Source organism: Petaurus breviceps, unplaced genomic scaffold (genome assembly GCF_028583685.1).
Source record: "Petaurus breviceps papuanus isolate PSGF00001 unplaced genomic scaffold, PetGlider_PUasm1.0 90977, whole genome shotgun sequence".
Classification (NCBI taxonomy): Eukaryota; Metazoa; Chordata; class Mammalia; order Diprotodontia; family Petauridae; genus Petaurus; species Petaurus breviceps.
The window spans coordinates 48082909-48103359 of record NW_027187391.1 but is presented as its reverse complement, the minus strand read 5'-3'; positions in this window follow the sequence as shown (position 1 = coordinate 48103359).

Here is a 20451-nt window from a genome sequence, read left to right as displayed (position 1 = left end):
CTTGCCCCATTGTCTTCCACTAAGGCTTAGTTGGGGGATGAAGATTCTTTGTTTAGATTGCCCAAGACTGGGGGTAACTTAGAAGTAAATGACATAATTGAAATTCATTAGAATATGTTCAGCCTTTCATTGTAATATTCATTCTCCCTCATTCCTTATTAACCAATCAGAGTTGATTGCCACCATGGAGAACACCCACTTTTCCAAGTCCATTTAAGCAGTGAGCCCACTGCCATGAAGCATTGGAGAGTGCCACTGACCTCTTTTATTAAAATGCTAGCATAATTAATAAAATGACTGATTACCCAGAAATTATGTTGCTTGAACTTTTTAAATGCCACACTTCTTACACTTCTCCATGTACTCTAGGGTAACATGTAGCCATATTAATTGTCTTGCTAGGCTTCATACAAGATATGCTGCCCCATCTCCCCTTTCTCTGCCTTTGTACTGAATGACTCCCATGACTGGAATGTTCTCCCTTTTTCATCTTTACCTTTTGGAATCTTTGGTTTCCTTCAAAACTTAGCTTAAATGCCATATTCTACAACAACCTTTCCTGGATCCTCTTAGCTTCTAGTCCATTTCCTCCACAGTCTCTACATACTTTGCATTCATTTTGTTTGCATTTTTTATTGTTGTTCAATCATTTTTCAGTCATGTCTGACTTTTGGTGACCCACATTTAGGGTTTTCTTGGCAAAGATGCTGGAGCGATTTGCCATTTCCTTTCTTCAGCTCATTTTTACAGATGAGAAAACTGAAGCAAACAGGGTTAAATGACTTCTCCAGGGTCTCACAGATAGTAACTTCCTGACTGCAGGCTTAGCACTCTATTCACTGTGCCACCTAGCTGCCCTGTTTGCATTTTGTATTCACACACACATACATACATGTACAGATATATGCACACACATATATGTGCACATACATATCATCTCTCCTATTAGAATATAAGTTCCTATAGAGCAAATCGTGTCTCACTTTTGTTTTTATAATCCTGGCCCATAGTAACTAATAAGTGTTTGTCGATTGACTACTAACTCTAAATCTAAAATCCCATATGTAACCAAAATAGAGTAGGTTCATACTCAACACACACACACACACACACACACACACACACACATCTGTTTGCCTAGTACAGTATGCTTAATGGATGAAATAGAAAAAAAAAGATCAAAATTGTCTTCTCCCAGTAGGTATTCAATTGACCCTACAGGCTATAACCAAGAACCAAAATTCACTGTGTTCCTTGTCATCAACTCAGCTAGTAAAAGGAAAAAATTACATCTTATTGAGTGGTGGTATATGGACTAACCTCCAGAAGTTTTCCTTTGGGGTTTTTACCTAACTTTTTTCACATATATATTTCAACTAATCCTAGGTTTAGAGTATATATTGTGGCCCAATGTGACTTTCTTATGTATGTGTTTATTATAATTCTTTTTAATGATCTGATCACAATTCACTATACTATTATTTGTAACAAAAGACTGGAAACTAGCCAGGGACCTACTATCCTTGACTTTCAGGATCATTGACTTTACAGGTCTACCTCTATGACCTTATGGTCTAACAACAAAAGCATGTAAACACCTTTGTCTGTTGGAAATCTTGCTCAATCCTGAAACCAGTCATTTATGTTTTGTCTTTTTCCTGAGGAATCTTGTGAGGTTTCATTTTAATTGCTTCTTTGACACCAGTCAGGCAGATGAATGGTCTCATTTTCACTAATTTTTACATTGACAAAGGTATTTCTAAAAGCCTTTCCATTTTTTCTTCCTTTGTAAGACTGGAGGTATCCAACATGCCCAAACTGATTTTGTGTTGTCTATCTGTCTAGTAAAGGAAAATTAGAAAATTTATATTCAAACATAACCTCAGAGTTCATAATGATGAGGTGCTAAAAGGCTTTTGGACCAAGTTCAAGTCTGTGTTTTTACTGCCTGTTCATGAAGGTCAATTTAGTTCTGAAAGAGTAGTGGAGGTGTGGGAGGGCTGGGAGATTGGGGGAGAAGGAAAAAATAAAAACTATATTCTATTAACCCAAGAGAGAAGAATTGGAAAATTTGGGTTAATTTTTGAATCTAACATTCTCTCCTTCCATGTTAACTTTCTGGTAGTCAATATTTTATAGTAATTTAACCTTCTATGGATGAAATTCTTTACTTGGAAAATTCCATGATCATTAGGACCAAAGCTTGAGTGGCCTACTTTGATTTCTCCTGGTTGAATTGTCTATACTTCTACTATAGGGACTTTTGCTTTATTGCTGTACTCCTTTTAAAAATGTCAGCAACAGGGGTGGCCAGGTAGCACAGTGAGTAAGAGCACCGGCTCCAGTGTTGAGAAGACCTGGAGATCGAATCCCGGGCTCAGACACTTAGCACCCCCCCAGAAACACCTGGCCGTGTAACCTTGAGCAAGTTACTTAACCCCAATTGCTTAGGGGCGGCCAGGTGGCTCAGCGAGTAAGAGCACCGGCTCCAGTGTCAGGATGACCTGGATCAAATCCGGGTTCAGATACTCAGCACCACACCCAGAAATAACTGGCGGTGTAACCTTGAGCAAGTTACTTAGCCCCAATTGCTTTAAAAAAAAAATGGCAGCAACAAATCTGTGACAAGAGATTGATTGAAAGTAAAAATTTAAAAAGAAAAAAACAACTTGTCTCAGCAAGGCTGCTGCTGGCTCCCTTGGGGTCTTGTGGATACAAAGACAAAAACTAAATAATAATGGCTCTCTTTTACAGAGTACCTACTATGTGCCAGACACTGGGCTAAGTGCTATTTAAATATTATCTTATTTTATCCTCACAACAGCTCTGGGTGAGAGGTATTATTATTATCCCCATTTTACAGATGAGGAAATAGGTAGACAGAGGTTAAGTGACTTGCTTAGGGTAACACAGCTAGCATGTGTTTGAAGCCATATTTGAACTCAGGTCTTCCTGACTCCAAGCCCAGCACTCTCTTCACCACCTTATAATTGAACAAGTTTTTGCTAGGTTGGGTTAGACAAGAGGGTCATTCCTACTTGTACAGAACTGAATAAAGTGGCTTAGAAAATTAAAAAAAAATTAAAATGCTCATATTTAAAATTTTTTTCAAATGACAATTGCCTTCTCCAATAGATGCATTTATTTTAATATGTTGTATTCCCTTCAAGTTAAAATAAATACTTAGAGTCTTAAATGATAGCTAGTATTATGATGATGGCTAATACATAGTACTTTAAAAGTCTGCAAAGTGCTTTATATATATGTATTATGTATTCTCTATTCACTCATTAGAATGTGAGCTCCTTTAAAAAAAGGACAAAAAGAAATTTACATGATGACTTTATATTTATAGCAAGTTGTACAAAACAGATTTGCAGTTTCACATGCAATTGTTAAAAAAAATTATACTATGTTATGGAAATGCTTGTTTTATCCCATAAATTAAGATTAAATAAATAGAAATAAAAGAATGTGAACTCTTTGATAGCAGAGGCTGACTTCTCTTTTTGGATCGCTAGCACTTAAGAAAATTCTTTGCAAATAGTGAGCACTTCATGTATTCATTTATCGATTTCATTTGACTTTTACAACTCTGTGAGATAGGTATAATGATTATCCCATTTAATAGATTAGAAAAATGAGTCTGAGAGAAGTTAAGTGAGTTGTCCAGGATCACACAGCTGGCAAGTGTCGGAGGCAGGAGTTAAATTCAGATCTTCTTGACCTGAAGTCCTGGGGTCTAGAAAACTGACCCCAAGATGGATAAGGCAAAATGAGTAGGTTTTTTTTTTTTTTAAGAATCTCATGCGCACCTCATTTTTCTTAAATTAAGAAAACATAAAATAAAGTAAGGGTTGATGACTCTCTGAATTGAGGAGAGCTGCAGGTCTGTTTTAACACCCTAGCAACCACATATCTGAGAGAGAATAATCTTTAGTGACATGATAGTGCCCCCTGACACTGACAAAAGGATTATTTGTAGGTGTTGTATTATTCTGCTTATCCCTATAAGTCCCCCGGCTTCTCTCCTTTTTTAGATTAACTGTCTGGGCATAAGGTGAAGGCTGGGACAGACAGATTAATAGAACAGCCTGGCTCCACAACAAAGTCATTTAGAAAGTCTGATCTCCAGGGAAGCCGATGCTGTAAAAGAAGGTTGGTATCATCGCCATGGTATTATCTCCCCTGTTACCCTTGAACCTCGAAGACTTAACGATCTTTAAATAAATGGTCATTAAACAAACCACTTTCAAGCCAAGGAAAGACTTCAGAGTTTATTTAATAATTACCAGGAAACTTTTAAGTAACTGGAGCTATGCTTTGTTGGCTTCATGTGGATAGCAGCAGCTAAGTGTGCTGCGTAATCCTTCAGGTCCTAAACTTTATGGATGTCTTTCTCCCGCAGAAGATTTACCCTAGTAAATCTATCGCAAAATGGAGTAAAAATGGTCTCACATTTTGCAGAACAAAACGTGGGATCAATCCCCAATAGAGACTGTACAAAGTAAATCTGAGAAAGTCAATTTGTCAATGTTTACAACATGCTTAGGCATAAAACCATTTAAATATTGCATGCAGGTTTGAGTAGAGTCTAATCGTGGCACCAAATCAGTACAAGCAGAGTGCTGCTGGAACCTCCTTAAAGTAAATTCCTCTCTTCAAAGAATAGTAATGCGAAAGGCCAGAAGACTAGCATCTTCAACTTGACAGATTTCTAAGTTCATTGCAAGGAACATTCAGAAAAATCTGGATTTTTTTTTAAAAACAAAGTTTTTGTCATTCTGGAACATAAATAATACACATGGTTTGCAGGGTGAATTTATCTACTCTATTGTTAACATTCCTAAGGCATCAAGTCACATGCATTATTCAGGAACACAGCTATGAGGGATTCCAAAAGAGATATACATATGTACATATTATGATTTATATATATGTGTGTATATATTGTATGTGTACATGTACATATGTATATTGGGCAGCTGGGTGGCTCAGTGGACAGAACGCCAGGCCTAGCTAGAGTCAGGAAGACCTTAGTTAAAATGTGACCTCAGAGACTTCCAGTTGTATGACCCTGAGCAAGTCACTTAACCCTGTTTGCCTCAATTTCCTTATCTGTAAAATGAACTGGAGAAGGAAATGGCAAACCACTCCACTATTTTTGCCAAGAAAACCACAAAATGGGATTACCAAGAGTCAGACATGACTGCACAACAACAACAAAAGAGAATTTATGGCATTGACTTATATTGGTTCTGGAAACTTAATGATAAATCCAACACACCTTTATTTTTTCAATAGAAAGTTGGGGGATATTGGTGAGGAAGCTTATGTTCTCAGGTATATGGTAGCTAAGTCAGGTGATTTTTGTTTATCTATTTTTGTGACAAGGGAGAGGGAATGAGGGCGGGGTGTTTTGTGGGGATATATGTGCTGTAAAAAACAAAAGGAATCACTGCAATTTTTCAAGTATACTTATTCAATTTCAAAAATTAAGTTAGAATTGTAGATTGACTCCTGTAGTGGTTTGCCTCAGTACTCCTTTAAAAATGCAAGCAAATACCTTTAGATTTTTTCTTCCTGTCCAAAAGAATGGATTTTCCCCGATCTTTATCTCCAAGTCCCACAAATAAGATGCAAATTGTCTGATAAAAGACCCGAGGGTTGCCCTAATTTAATAAGCATCTCTATGTTGCTTTCCTATGAGTGTAATTTTCTAACTTTCCCACTAGTTTGCGCTCCATACAAAGGAAAGAAACAGAAAGACATCCTTAGGCCTTTTTACCAACAAAACCAGCCTCCTTCTAAACTATTTTTCATGGAAGATACATTGGATATGAGCTGATAAATGTCACCTACCCCTTAATTTGGTTTGAAGATACTACAGATGTTTTACATGATATCATAACACTTGGGTGGCTCTTTGCTCATTTATTTAGGGATTTCAGGGTAGTGTTGTATGATGTGGTATAGTCATGAATGAAGTACTTTAGATTTGGGTTTGAGGAGACTTGACTTCTGACCTCCTTAGATACTAGATGCAGGACCCTTGGCAAATCACTTAACCTCTTTGGGTCTCAGTTTCCTGGTCTGTAAAATGAAAGTTAGACTTAATGATCCTTGAGGTTTCTTCAAGCTTGTAAAGTAGGATACTTAAAAAAATAGAATTCTCTAGCCTTTTAGGATTTCACACTTCAGGTTCCTCTCCATTTATACTGATAACTCAAGTTGCAGTCAGGCACGTTTCTTAGAGCAATGAAGTCTCATAAATCGTAACATCAAATGCATAGGAAGATTTTATTTCCAATCTGTGGATTTGAACACCTGAAATAGAATATTTGGAAGAGTGAGACTGTCCATTACCAGAAACCTTGGAGAACCAAAGCAAATTCCTTTGCCCAGGTAGCTCTTTGCCAGCGCTGATTTGGCCTCATTCTCTGAGTCAGGCCTGAAAGACTGTCTTAGAGGGTCACTAACAATCAAGGCCTCACACTGACTTGCTTACCCTTCAGTTTTGTCTCAGCATTGTTTATCCTGTCCCTCCCCACCTCCCTGGGAGTTCTTTTGGCAAATCTGATAAACAATGCCTTTTTTTTTTTGCTGGAGGCAGAAAGCTTAATGGAATACAATGGGAGGCAAGACTTGGCTGCCCGCTCAGTGCAGGTGTTCTCCCTACATTGTGGTCATCTAAACCAGATGCTGCAGAGATGAAGCACCTGTTTCCCTTCTCTTGCCACACTGAGGTTACAACTCAGAGCTGGCTAGGGAACACCAGCTTAAAATGAGAAATGCTGCTTCAGCTTTGCGGAGACAGAAAATCTGAATTAGGCTAGGCATGGTTTAAAAAAACAAAACAACTCTAACAGCCATGACACTCCATCAAGGCCACTGGCATGGCCGTGACTGCAGGCTCTGCTCTTCTTCCCTCCCTCCCCACCCCCAATACAATTGAACAGAAGAGAAATGGGGCCTAAGGTTCAGCATGAGCCTCTCCTGGACTATGTTATACAGGCAGATGAAACTGGCAATGGAAGATATTTTTATGAGTTCGATAACAATGAGACCCAAACCAAAACCTCTTGGATAGCTGCAGATTTTATGAAAGTTTCTATAGGGGCCATAAATCTGAAAGTTCAGGAGTGGCACTAAATGTTCCTGCTTCAATAGAAAACATCAAATAAAGACTCAAGGATAGAGTCAATATACGGTAAGAGAAGGAGCTGGTAGTAGTGGGAGTCTGGATGGTAAGTGGTGTTATGGTATCCTGGACTTAGGACTGCTAAGGCACTTAGTATTAAAGGATTTAATCAAAGGAATTACTTTAAGGTAGTAGGCAAGTTTGCTCGAAAGTACTCACTTATTGTCTGGCCTATATTCTAAGTATTATAAGGAAGTCTTGTGTGCCTGTTCATAGGGACAAAACATCTTAACCAAATTCAAGAAGATGCAGGTTGTACTAGTAATCCCCAATATCACTGTTACCCGTGTAAGGGTATATTAGGAGAGGCAGTTTGGCATTGAGAATATTCTCAGTCTTGGAGTCAGAAAGGCTTCATTTCAAGGGCTCCTTCCATGGTCCATTGGTTCTTTGAACCTGGGCGAATTATTTAACCTCTCTGTGACCTAAGCATTTCTCTAACTAGAAGATGCAGAACAGTTCCCAATCTTCATTTCCTTTGTAGGACTTTCACACAATAATGAAATTATAGGTCAAGAGCTCCTACTTCCCCTCCTCCCAAAATATGCAAGTCATTCTGTTTTGGCCTCAATTTTCTTATCATTATTATGGAGATAAGAGCACCCTCCCCCCCATTGTGGATCAGATGAGAAGATGTACATAAAGGACATAATAAACTTAAAGCCTATAGAAATGTTGGCAATTCTACACATATAAATTTCATTCTGCTGAATGTACATGTACACACATGTACTTGAAGCAGCGTGGTAAGCAGCATGGTCAAGTGACTGGAGAGTTAACCTTGTAGTTAGGAAGACCTGAATCTGAGTCCTGATCTTGACTGTACTGACTATGGGCCTAGCAAGTCACTTTTCAGTGCCCCAGCCGACTCTCCAAATCCATAAGTCCCTGAGAGTGTCTGATCTGCATGGATGGATGGAGTCTCCACACCAGGAGTAATCTACCCTGATGAAATCCCTAGTCTAAATTGTCATCATTTTGTCCCTTTTAAAAACACTCACAATGCAGTAGGCCTTGGGAATTTCAGTACAGGAAGTGCTGTGAGGCAGGTAGGACAAACATCACCCTAGTTTTACAGATGAGAACACTTGCCCAAGTTCACAGTTAATAGATTCCCAGAGTCAGCACTCAAACTCAGGTCTTCAGACTGAGGTTAGCCCTCTTTCTACTAGATCAAGTTGCCTCTTATCCTTCCCTTCTTCAATTTCCCCCGATTGACTTTATGTATTTATACAAATATATACACAAAAGCAGAAACCATACTGAATAGATGAGAGAGGAATCAGATGTAAAGCCAGAAGGAAACCTTAAGTTCAGATAGGCCAACTCATTCATTGTATATTGAGGAAACTGAGGCCAAGGACTGAAGTGACCATATCAAAGTTTCACAGGTAAATCAGTGTCACAACTAGGTCTAGAACCCAGGTGCCCTACCTTCAAACCAATCACTCTTTCCAACTATCTCACTGGTATCCACCCTGATGTTTTTCACAATCATTTCTAAGTAAAAACACTCTTTTTATCCCTTATGTGTTATTCATCTTGGACTTCAGACTTCTATTGATGTCAAAGTCCCAGGAAGACCCTTAAGGTTGGTCCTTTTTTCTGTGTAATAAACAGATTTATTGGTGGCTGCAAGGCCAGGCCAAGGCTATGTTCAGAAGAGCAATTGATGAAAGGATTCATTGGGAAGGTAAGGATAAGAGACGAAACAAACAAATCAGTTTTGCAGACCTGGGGCAGAGGAAAGACACTGGGCACTTTCAGTAAATCCTTGGAAAGAATGGCAGTATTCACAGTAGGTCAGCACTTAAAAATCCCTTTTGGACCAGAATCTTTTTGAAAGAGACTGAAGGACATCAACTGTCAATCAGAAGATCCAAGAGGAAAAGCAGAAAGGAGGGGCTACAGGAGAATGAAAAGGAAAAGCAGTCACTAGTCTTAGGCAAGAATTGTTTGATGGAGTTTGAACTCCACTTGGGGGTAGCCAGTTGGGGGGTTGCATAGATGGAGGTGAATGTGGGGGTGGAGATTACAACCTCAGATAAACAATGTAGCTTTTATTTAATATTATTGGGACTGTTTTCACTTATCTCCAGGACTCTTTCTTTTCTGTGCCCTTAATTTGTCCTTGAAGTCTAATCATTAGCTGAGCAGCCAATAATTCTCCCTCAATCCCCCACCCCTTTTTACGACCAACTTTAATCTTTAGACTCAGAGAAAAACATGTTTCCCCTATCATAACTGGTTTAGCAAAAATTCTCTTTCAAGTTTAGATTACTCAGATACAAGGCTTTCCTGCAGCTTCATGCCGGAGAAAGGAATTTACATTAGAAAAAGAGAGATTTATGATAGCATTGTATTTCCATTTGAATATGGAGAGTTAATAACATGCATATGGTTTTTTATTATTATTATTTTAAGGTTTAAGCTATGCCACAGGCAAGAGGAAACCTGGATACTGTGGGAGCGGCCAGGCTCAATGAATAATTTAATCTGGATTTCATTCACAAACAGCAGCTCTCACATAGGGATAGGATTGGTGTGTTTCTCCAGATCGGAACTAGAGTAAGTGCCAGGATTTCCTGATTTGTTTACATTTCTCAAAAAACTTTTTTTTCTCCTAGAGTAGGACAGAATTAGACTTCCTTTTCCACTTTTGGCTCTCTGCAAACTATTCTTGCCCCTTGTATTCTCTCCTTTTCCCTGCATTCTCCTTTGTTTAAATCTCAGCTGGACTCTTTTGTCTTGAAAAACACAGAAAAGCCATGTAAGTTGTCAGGGTATAATAATAACAGCAGCGACAACAACAACATCATTGATAGCCATATTCCTGCAATGGCTGGTATTTTTTTTTTCTTTTTTGTGAATGCAAAGTAGTACCTAACAAACTTTCAACTCCATCTTTCTCCAGGTTACATTTATTTGTAACCATTTCCACAAGGTTTAGCGTGAGATAAGTCGCATGCCTGTATTGTCTGCCATTAATAGATGCCCACTGGATAATAGATGATGGGCTGTAAGGGACCTCAGAGGCCATCTAGGCCAACTTCCTTATTTTATAGATGAGGAAATCAAGGCCCAAGGAGATGAATGACTTTATTCCAGTCACACAGAGAATCTGTGGCAGAGTTGAGATTTGAACCAAGGTCTTAGGTCTCTAAATCTGAGGTGTGAAAATCATCTCAGCTCAAATAAACCTTTTGGAGGGACTTATAACAAATCAAGAAGACCAGAATATGGGACAGAAAGGTTTCATTCTCTACCGATGTCTTAGTTCTGGATGAGGTCTTTGATTTTCATTGGTATGAGAAAATGCTTCTATCAATTACAATGAGGCACCTGATGTACCACCTAGTATTGGCTGCTCAGGTCATGGAGAGGTTGTGTGACTCTCTGAGGGCTGCCTAGCCAGTATTTGTCTGAGGCAGGATTTGAAACTAATTCTTTCTGTCCAGTTCTTTTTTATGTCATGGGTGCCACTCTATCAATAGGAGGCTTCTCAAGTTGTACAGAAGAGGAACATTTCACCTCTTCATTCCCTGGCTTTTACTTCCAACCCCCATCAGCTTTGATTTTCCCCAGCTTGTGAGTCTCCTCACTGTAATTATTACAGAAGCCTGGTTCTGAAGCTTTTCTTGCATCAGTTGAACATCCTACAGAAAGGAAAGTGCTGAGTGTTGGCTCCTGGTTCCTGTTTGTCATCAAGAAGGGTAGAGTAGTCTGGGTGAGTGACTAACGTGTCTTGAAGATGCTTAGGGCCTGTGGGTGGATACTGCAATCAGGCACCAGGTTCATTGCCCTGAAATGACAGAAACAGAGATTTGAAGGACAAATAGACTTACAAGGGAGAGTGTTTTTCCTCCTTTCTTTACCCATCATTCCCCAAACCAGATCTTTGAGTTCATAAACCAATGCCTAATGTGACATATATGTAAGATCAGTTTCCCAGCTAATTCAGCCTCTTTCTTCTTTCCTTTTCCTACCTTGAGAGGTTCCCTGTCTCTCCGTCCCCCAGCCCAGACAGCTAGTGTCCTCATGTTCTTTCTAGCATCCTTTCTATCAAAATGTGTTCTCCAGTAGGATCCAGTGAGGGGATTCTTAAACTGAGGTCTTCTCTTTATGGAGAGACTTCAGGGGGTCTATGAACTTAGATAGAAAAAAAATTGTCCTTATTTTCATTAACCTCTTGTAGTTAGCATTTCGTTCAATTGTGAATTTTAAATCAAACATTATTCTAAGAAGAGAGCCAGAGTATTCAAGAGACTGCCAGAGGGATTCATGACACAAAAGGAGTTTAGAGCCCCTGGACTGGAGACTAGTGGAATATGGGTAATTTAATGAGGTTCAGGGAGAGTCTAATGATGAAATACATCTGAGGGGGAGAAACCCACCATAAAAATGATATGAAGGAGAAACTCGGTTGCAGCAACATTAATCAAAACTAAAGAAAAATGTTTAGCTAAGTCAGAGACAAGGATGGAAAAGATAGTAAAATGGCACAAGAAGAGTCCTAGATGGAGAGTCCAAAGGCCATGTCAGGACCATGACTGACTGACAGAATGTCAATAAGAATGGACACAGGAAGTCTGGGCTGACTAAGTGACCTCTCTAAGACCACCATGGTTTATTCTAGAGCAAGCACAAAGGTCCAGTAACCCAGGGTAGTCTCTGGACTTTCTAATAGAGTGAGTTCCTGGGATTCAAAGCTCAAATACACTTTGGAGACAAAACAGTATGACCCCTCTATTATACAGAAAAAGAAAGAGGAACAGAGAACTAAGCCCATTACCTAGTTCCAACCAGCTAACCAGTCATTAACATTTATTAAGCACCTAATATGTGCTAGGCATTGTGCCAAGTTCTAAAAATACAAAAAGAGGCAAAATACAGTTTCTGCCCTCAAGGTGCTCACAATCTAATGGACTGATGATGCCTAGGCCTTTAGATATTAGTAATCTTTCTACTTCATCATTTTATATATATGAATGAGAGATAGCAAAGGGTTAAGTTTCCACAGGCCCTGGAATGAGGTAATGAAACTTAAAGGAAACAACACTAGCCTTCTCATTGGTTGCCCCCCACCCCCCACCCCAACTTGGTGTGTAGATATGCACAAGTAAGGGATTGAAGGATGTTTCTTTCTGACTGGGTCGAAGGGTCAAATGAATAATTGTGATAATCAAGGATTGTCAACTGTACTTTCATTGCATGTCTCCAAATTTGGTGCGTAATGAAGGATTGAGATTGTTTTGCCCTGAGTTTGAGATTGTGAGCCCACCTCACCAACCAATGGTGAGACCAGACAGGGGAGTGAGTCAGTTTAGGATTAGGATAACAGAAGCCTGTGAGCTTCTGCAATTTGCACTCCCTTGCTGCTGCCCCTTGAGCTAACAGGGTTGTGCCCTTTCTGATGAGAAAGAGTAAAGACCTTTTCTGCTTTCTAACTCAGACCCTGACTTTGAAGATCTGGCAGTGATTTCTATCTCCCCCTACCCCATACACACACACGCATATGTGTATACACACACACACATATCACTATATACAGACAAAACATTTTTCTTTGATTTTTGTTGACTTTTACTATGGGATAAAACATAGAATGCTGGACTTGCCACCAGGAAGACCTGGATTTGATCCCACTTTATAGTAATACTAGCCATGTGGCCATGGGCAAGTCATTTAACTTTCTTAAGCTTTAGCATCATCTGTAAAATGAAGATAATAATAGCACCTACCTTACAGGGTTGTGGTGAAGATCAAGTGAGATAATGTCATGCAAAGTACATTGTAAACCTCAAAATGCTGATGTTAGGTATTATTATAATCATTCCAGAAGTTAGAGAGGTAATAAGTATTTGAACTGAATCTTCACACTCTAAATCCAGGTCTCCATCTACAGGCCCCAAAACATATGTTTTCTGCTAACAATTGCAATAATATCCCCTTTGACTTTGGCAGGGGTGAGTGTGTGTAGAAGAGGGAAAGAAGCACAAATGTCTTTAAAATGCCTCAATTTCTTTTGATGATTATCCTTTTGCATGTGTCTGAGGTTCCTCCAGAAACTTTCAAAGTTTGAATTTAGGAAACCCTTGATGAACCAGCTGAACTCTATATTACCTTTTGCTGTTGATTCCATCTACTCTATATGTATCTTGAATATATGTATCTCTATTTATGTATATGTTATTGACCCCATTAAAATGTAAGGGCAGGGAATGTTTTTCCTTTTTCTTTGTATCCTCAGCACTTAGTGCAGTGACTGGTGCATAGTGAGTGATAAAAAAAAAAAAGATTCTTGTTGAACCCACTGATTGTTTGATTGATTAGAGAGAACCTACAGGATTCCTTTTGTTCCTTCTAGAGATGCTGAGAAAAAGTTGTCCAATAAGCTCATTGCTGCCTGAAACCAGAGTCCTTATTTTTAGTGATTTTTCCCTGGAAATCCCTGCCTAGCTTCTCTGTATCCATGCAAAGCGCTCATAGGCAAATTGTAATTCAGGACTCAGCAAATGCACCTGGAGAATGACAACCATTAACTGAACCCTCTTTTTTAGTCCCTCTTTAAACTCTGTAAGTGGCTGGAGTAGGGCATTTTTGGACCTCTTGTGGAAAGCCATAGAAATAGGAACACTCTGATAATTCATACTTTAACAAATGAATCCTCACCAGCCAAGAATATAGTTCAACAGATAATTGAAAACAAAGATATAAGATTTAGTGATGAAATGAGGGACCTCAAAAATCATCTAGTCCAGCCCTCTTATTTTACAGATGAAGAATCTGAGGCCCAGAGAGGTGAAGCAATGTGTGCAGTCACCTAGATAGTAAATGGTAGAACCAGCAGTCTTGCCACCACACCACACTGCTTTCATGAACATCGTTACCCCTTTTGTGAAGAACAGGAAATTGAGGCATATAGGGGATGCATGACTTACTCAAAGTTCCCTTGACATTTAGTAGAAAAACAAAGATGAAATCATTAAGTTTCTGGCTTTGTTTAAGATGTTCCTGGGTATCTTTTTTTCTTTAATTTTTTTTTTCAATTCTGAACTTGAGGGAAGGAAGAAGAGAGATGCAAAATAGAACAGAAGAGGGTTATATATAAAATCCTTCATTTCTATTTCATATATCTTGCTTTTTAAAGTATTTAATAATAGCAAGTATTTATGTAGTGCTTTAAAGTTTGCAAAATTCTTTACCTTACAGATGTTAGCTCATTTAATCCTCTCAACAATAACTCTATAAGGTAGGGATTAAAATATTTATTATCTCTACTTTACAAATGAGTAAACTAAGGCTGAGAGAGGTTAAGTGACTTTCCTGGGCGCACACATATAGTGTCTGAGGCAATATTTGAACTCAAGTTTTCCTGATTCCAACTCACATGGTCTAGCCACTATGCTACCTAGCTTTCCCTAGTAAAATTCATCATGTTATTTTAAAGGTTGCCTGGCTTGTCTGTGTTTCTCTCTGAACTTACTTCTATGTATTTTAAAAGATGCTACAAAGACTTTTTCTCCTTCTCCTCCTCTTCCTCCTCCTCCTTCTTCTTTATAATACTATCCATAATTCCCCCAAGCTTAATGTGCCTGGACATTTTTAAATCAGAAAATTCCATTCCTTTTTTCTTTCACAGTAGCCTCTCCTGCCTCAGCCATGGTTCACTCCACCTTCTGCCTATAATGCCTAGCCCCGCAAAGCACCTCAAGTGGAGCAAAGTCCACCTTCACTAGGTTTCCCATTTGGCATTCACTCTATCTCACTCTCTCTTGTACACTTTAGTACCCCACATGACAGTGAGATAACCTGAAATCTCTATGACTTTAGGGAATAATTCCTGAGCAGAAAAGTCTGCTGGTGTGGCCTTGCTGATGACCAAACAAGGCATGGCATTATCTTAGAAGAGCTTGGACAATAAATAAATAAATATACAAGGTAAGGAGGATCTCTCCATATCTCAAGAAATTTATCAACGATATATAAGCAACCTCTTTGAGCAATGCTTCTTAACAGCTTCTACCTACTTTTTTTTTCTGCTTTATCAGCTCTATAATCCTGCAAGTTTCATTATTAGATTTCCTGTTAAACTTTTAGATTTTCGGTTACAAGTTGACTGGCCGTTGCCAGTATGTCTAACCTACAGATACTCTTTGTACGTTATCCTTGTGAGGAACACACAATTCTTGCTTTCTTAAGGAAATACAGACTGGTAGTAAGTAAATCCCACTGCTTTCTTGCTCAAGTCTTCATTTTCACTGAAAAAAACAGAGATTACCCTCTTTTCAAACAAACAAATCGTCATTGAAATTTTATTTTTTAAAATGCCCCTAATACTGATGACCATGGTCAATACGACCCAGGTGAGTAGTCCAGAATTTGCCCAGCTTTGTAATTGACATTGACATCAAGTTCCAAGATGCCTTTTCTCTTTCTGAATGCTTAATGGGAATCCCTTTAAAAAACACTCCTGATTTAGAGCCTAAAATTGAAAGGAAGACAAATCCAACTACAGGGTGGTTGACATGCCAGGAAGTGTCCTAAACAATGGGGCCTGAAGAATGCTTGACACTTTTATGTTTGGAGTATGTTTTAATTCATGAATTGTAGAATTGTAACAAGGAATGGGATACAATATTGTGTCCCATACATTTAGAGAGTATATACTTTAACTAATTTAAATAAAGCCATGGACTAATTTAGTAGGGTAAAAAGATGTGACTTTATTTTGTTGGAAAATCATAATAATACATTATAGAATGAGAAATCTACAGTGAGAACTTGATCCATGAATGAAAACAAACATATTCAGTAGATTTTTTTTTTAAAAGCTCTTATAATGTGGTCAGGCCCTGCTCTAAGGATATGGAAATGAAAAAGGATATAGTACCTGCTTTCAAGAAGCTTACACTTGAATAAGGTGATAGGATATAAACTTCCTTATGAATTCCATTACATGATTAAGTATGGTGGAAGGCAAAATATGAAGAGGGAAAGGGGGAGATCCAGATAAAATACTCCAGGAAAATGTGAAGAGGGAAAAAATGGTATCATTGTTCTGTCAGACTTATTGGTTAAGTACTAGTCAGAAGTCAGTGCTAACAAATATAGAAAACCTGGATGGAAGGCAGTAAATTTAGCTTAGGTGGGCCAGTCAGAAGATAAGACCTCTCTCAATGACACTGTCAACAAGAGAACTAGATTGATTTGTGTTCCAAATGAAGCACTAAGTAATCCTTGGATACTTTCCCTCCAAAGAAATTTTATCTCTGTTGCTAGGTAGATCATAAAAATGGCCTGTTAATTGCATCTTTTTTAAATCATCCAGATGGTTTTTTAATAGTTTTATGTAAATATATCTGTACATAGAGACAGCTTAAAGTTTGAAAACTGTTGCTTTCCCATCTTAGTACATTTTTCTTTATCAGAAGATTTGAATGTATTGCTGTTGAAATCATCTGGAATCAAGGAAACTTAGACACAGGATATGTTGGAGTCAGTCTGAACTAGTGTGAGAGTCAATTGTTAATTTTTCCATCTGAGCAATTATACCTCAGAACTTGGCAAAAATCAGGACTGGATTTATTGTTATATTGATTTCTGGACTTAAGAAAGTGGTGGGGGAAAATTTAATAATGCAAATTAGGCTTAAAAGCATACTGTGCTGACATGTTCCCTGTAGCAGCAAGCACCCTAGCGTACCCAGGGTGGCTGTCAACACAGGTGCCTAGATCTGCTTTTCTAAAGGAAAGCTACTCAAAATGGGTTAACAATCTTACTTTAATCAATCAGACATATACAATTTACTTAGTTCAAGGGAAACAGTCAGCACCCTGAACTTCAGAGAATACAAACAAATTACAAGCAGAAGTTAAAAGCAGACAGAGAATCAGATCAGCAGACAGGCTTCCAGCTGTCTGACCATTACATCCATACCTAGTCAGTTACCAGAGAGGGAAGCACCAACATCTGGGTTTTCAAAGCCTCTCATATAGTCAAATCACACAACTCTTCTCAAAGTGAGCCCCAAAACAAAACCTCACATCAGGGTATATATAGCCTTCTCCTGGGTCAGAGAATGTCACAACCCTCTTGACCCACTGCCCAATCACAAAGCAACAAGGTGTGGGCATTCCTGAAAAACAAGCCTCCTGCCACAGGATCCATGTGACCACATTCAGCCTATTAGGGGGCAGAGTATATTTTTTAATCTGGGAAGGTTCTCAGAGTCACTTAAGCCTATCAAAGGGCCTAGAGGCAGGGAGGATCTTAGATTCCCATTACCATAACACTCCCCTACCCCCCAGAAAGACAGTTGTTAAATATTTACCAACTTACTTCTGCTTAGGCATCAGTATTATTATCTGATAATAGCTTGTATTCTAGTTTTTTGTTGCAAGTCCAAGGCCCTACCTTGAGAACAGCCCCTGTGAGAAGTTGCAATGTGTCTAAAGTGGTCCTAAGGCATCAAGTCATCATAGGACACTAAAAAGAACATTGGACTACTTCAGGAGGCCTGGGTTCAGTGATCACATCTATGTAAACAACTCCTGTATCTCTTTCTCTAGCCCTTGCCTTTCTCAGGAGATTCAGTTTAATGTTGCCAACCTTTCCTAGGATATCTCCACAAAAAATATCCCACCTATACCTCTAACTCAGTGTATTTAAATGTGAACTCATCATCTTACCCTTCTTCTACCTTCTCCAACCAGCTCCTCTCCCCAACCATTGTCCCCACCATTGTCTCAGTTACATGGGCATGAAGACATCTTAATGTGATCTTTAGCCCTTTCCTTCCCTTTGAGCTCTGCATCCAGTCAGGCACCAGGTTTCATCAGTTTTTCCTTCATAATGTCCCATCTCTAAAATCTATCCCTTCTTTACCATTCCCATGGTCTCCATGCCAGTCTCTCTTCCTGTTGCTGAGTTTTTTCAGTTGTGTCTGACTCTTTGTGACCCCATCTAGGGTTTTCTTTGCAAAGATGTATTTCCTTCTCCAGCTCATTTTACAGATGAAGAAACGGAGGCAAACATGGTTAAGTGACTTGCCCAGGGTCACATAGCTAGTAAGTGTCTAAGGCCAGATTTGAACTCAGGAAGATGAATCTCCCTGATTCCAAACCCAGTGCTCTATCCATTGCACCACCTAGCTGTCCTATCATCTGTTACTGCCAAATGCATAATCTGTATCCTAGGCTCAGAGCTAGTCTTTGCCTCCATACTCAGCCTCTCTAGTCCATCTTCTGCACTAATGATGGACCAATCTTCCTCAAAAAACAGTTATAATCATGCCTCTCTCTTAAAAACCTTTCTTAGCTTCAATTTAGTAAATATTTAAGTGTTTGTCCATGTCAGTCTCTTTTCAAGGTATTGGAGATGCAAAGAAAAAAAAATGTTCCCTACCCTCAAGGGATTTACATTCTACTAGGAGAGTACATTACATTCTACTAGGAGAGTACAGCATGTACACATGTGAATGTAACCTTGACATAAACAACCTAAAGTATAAAAACTTTTTGGGGGGGTGAGGGAGGGCATTAATAGTTGGCACTGTGAGTTAGATCCTCCTACAGCATGTGGTCCTTAAGTTGAGCCTTGAAGGGAGCTGGGCGTTCTAAGAGGATGAAATGAGAAGGAATAGTATTACAAGCATGGGGAACAAACTGTACCAAAGCATAGAGATAAGAAAAGGAATGTTGGGTATCAGAATTAATAAATAGGCCACTTTGCCTGAAGTATAGAGTTCATGGAGGAAAGTGATGTGGAAAGATAGTCTAGACCCAGGTTTTAAAAGTAAAAGAGAGAATACTGTGTTTTATCCTAGAAATAATAGTGAGATGCTGAAGCTTCTTGAATAGGGAAGTAACATGGTGAAATCCATGTTTTAGGAATATCAGTTGATTGAATTTATAGAACTGGAAAGCTGGGAGTCATGGAAAGGCTAGGCTTAGCCATAGTGGGCAACTAAGGCAATAGGCAGCAATTAGCAGGTACCAAAGGATGAAGTCCTTCAGGGCTTGGTTTCTGCTCCAAAATAAATCAGGGATAATTTTATGTGGAATTTTCAGTGGGCCCTGTGAACCTGGATGGGAGAAATACATATTTTTATTTTTTTCTAACCTTAGTTTCTTTTTTAATCTTATATATTCATTTACTGCATTTAAAAACATTATTCTGAGGGGTCCATGGTTTTTACCAGACTGACAAAGGGGTCTGTGACACAACAAAAGGTTAAGAAACCCCTAGACTAGATGATCTCTATGGCCTGTTCAAACTTTGATGTTCAATTGATACATATTTAAGATGTCTCAGAGTCAGGAAGACCTGAGTTTGAGTCCTGCCTCTGACACATACTATGTTATCTTGGACAAGCCATCACCTCTCATCATCCTAGTTACCTTAAAGTTGTAAGTTACAGACAGTTGTCTATTCACTTGGTAGAGGGAGTTTCCTAACACAGAGACTTTATGCCAATGAATTTATAGGTCTGATTAAAACACACACACACACACACACTATATATACATATATAATTATATATATAAATTAAATACCTACCAGTTATATAACTTCCTTGTATAATGGTGAAGCTGAGATGGATGGATTTCTGTGAAAAGTCTTAGAAAGAATGAGCATCTTGGCCAGTAGGAAATACTTCCTCATTGAGGAGATATTAATATTACTGAGCATGTTTATGGTATAAGAAAATAAGTGTTCAGTATGCTCATTTCAGTATTTCATACATTAAATGAAATCAACTATATTTGTGAAATTAGTGTCAGTAGGTGGGCTAAATGGGCAGGAAAATTGAAAGTTCAGATTTTTAAAGGCAGAATTGAAAAGAAATTAAATTAGATTTTGTTAGTCATATCAAAAATACTTAGATTCAGATTTCAGATCGATGACATAATCAATTAATAAATAAATATTTATTAAGTACCTACGGTGTACCAGGGACTATGTTAAGTTGAGGGATATAAAGACAAAGAGAGACAGTTTCTACCCTCAAGAAGTTTGTAATTGAAAAATATAATTTGACTTTGAAGGATAAAATTGAAGATAATGAAGAATATAGCAAGTTCTACTGGTATCTTTTATTCTGGGAACTAAAAACCTTCTACAGACCATTTAGGGTCAACCACATGCTTTTGGAAAGAATCTGTGATGTTATCACATATATTGGAATCTGTCAAAAATATATCTATTAGTAGATCATAGGATCATGGATCTAGAACTGGAAAATACCT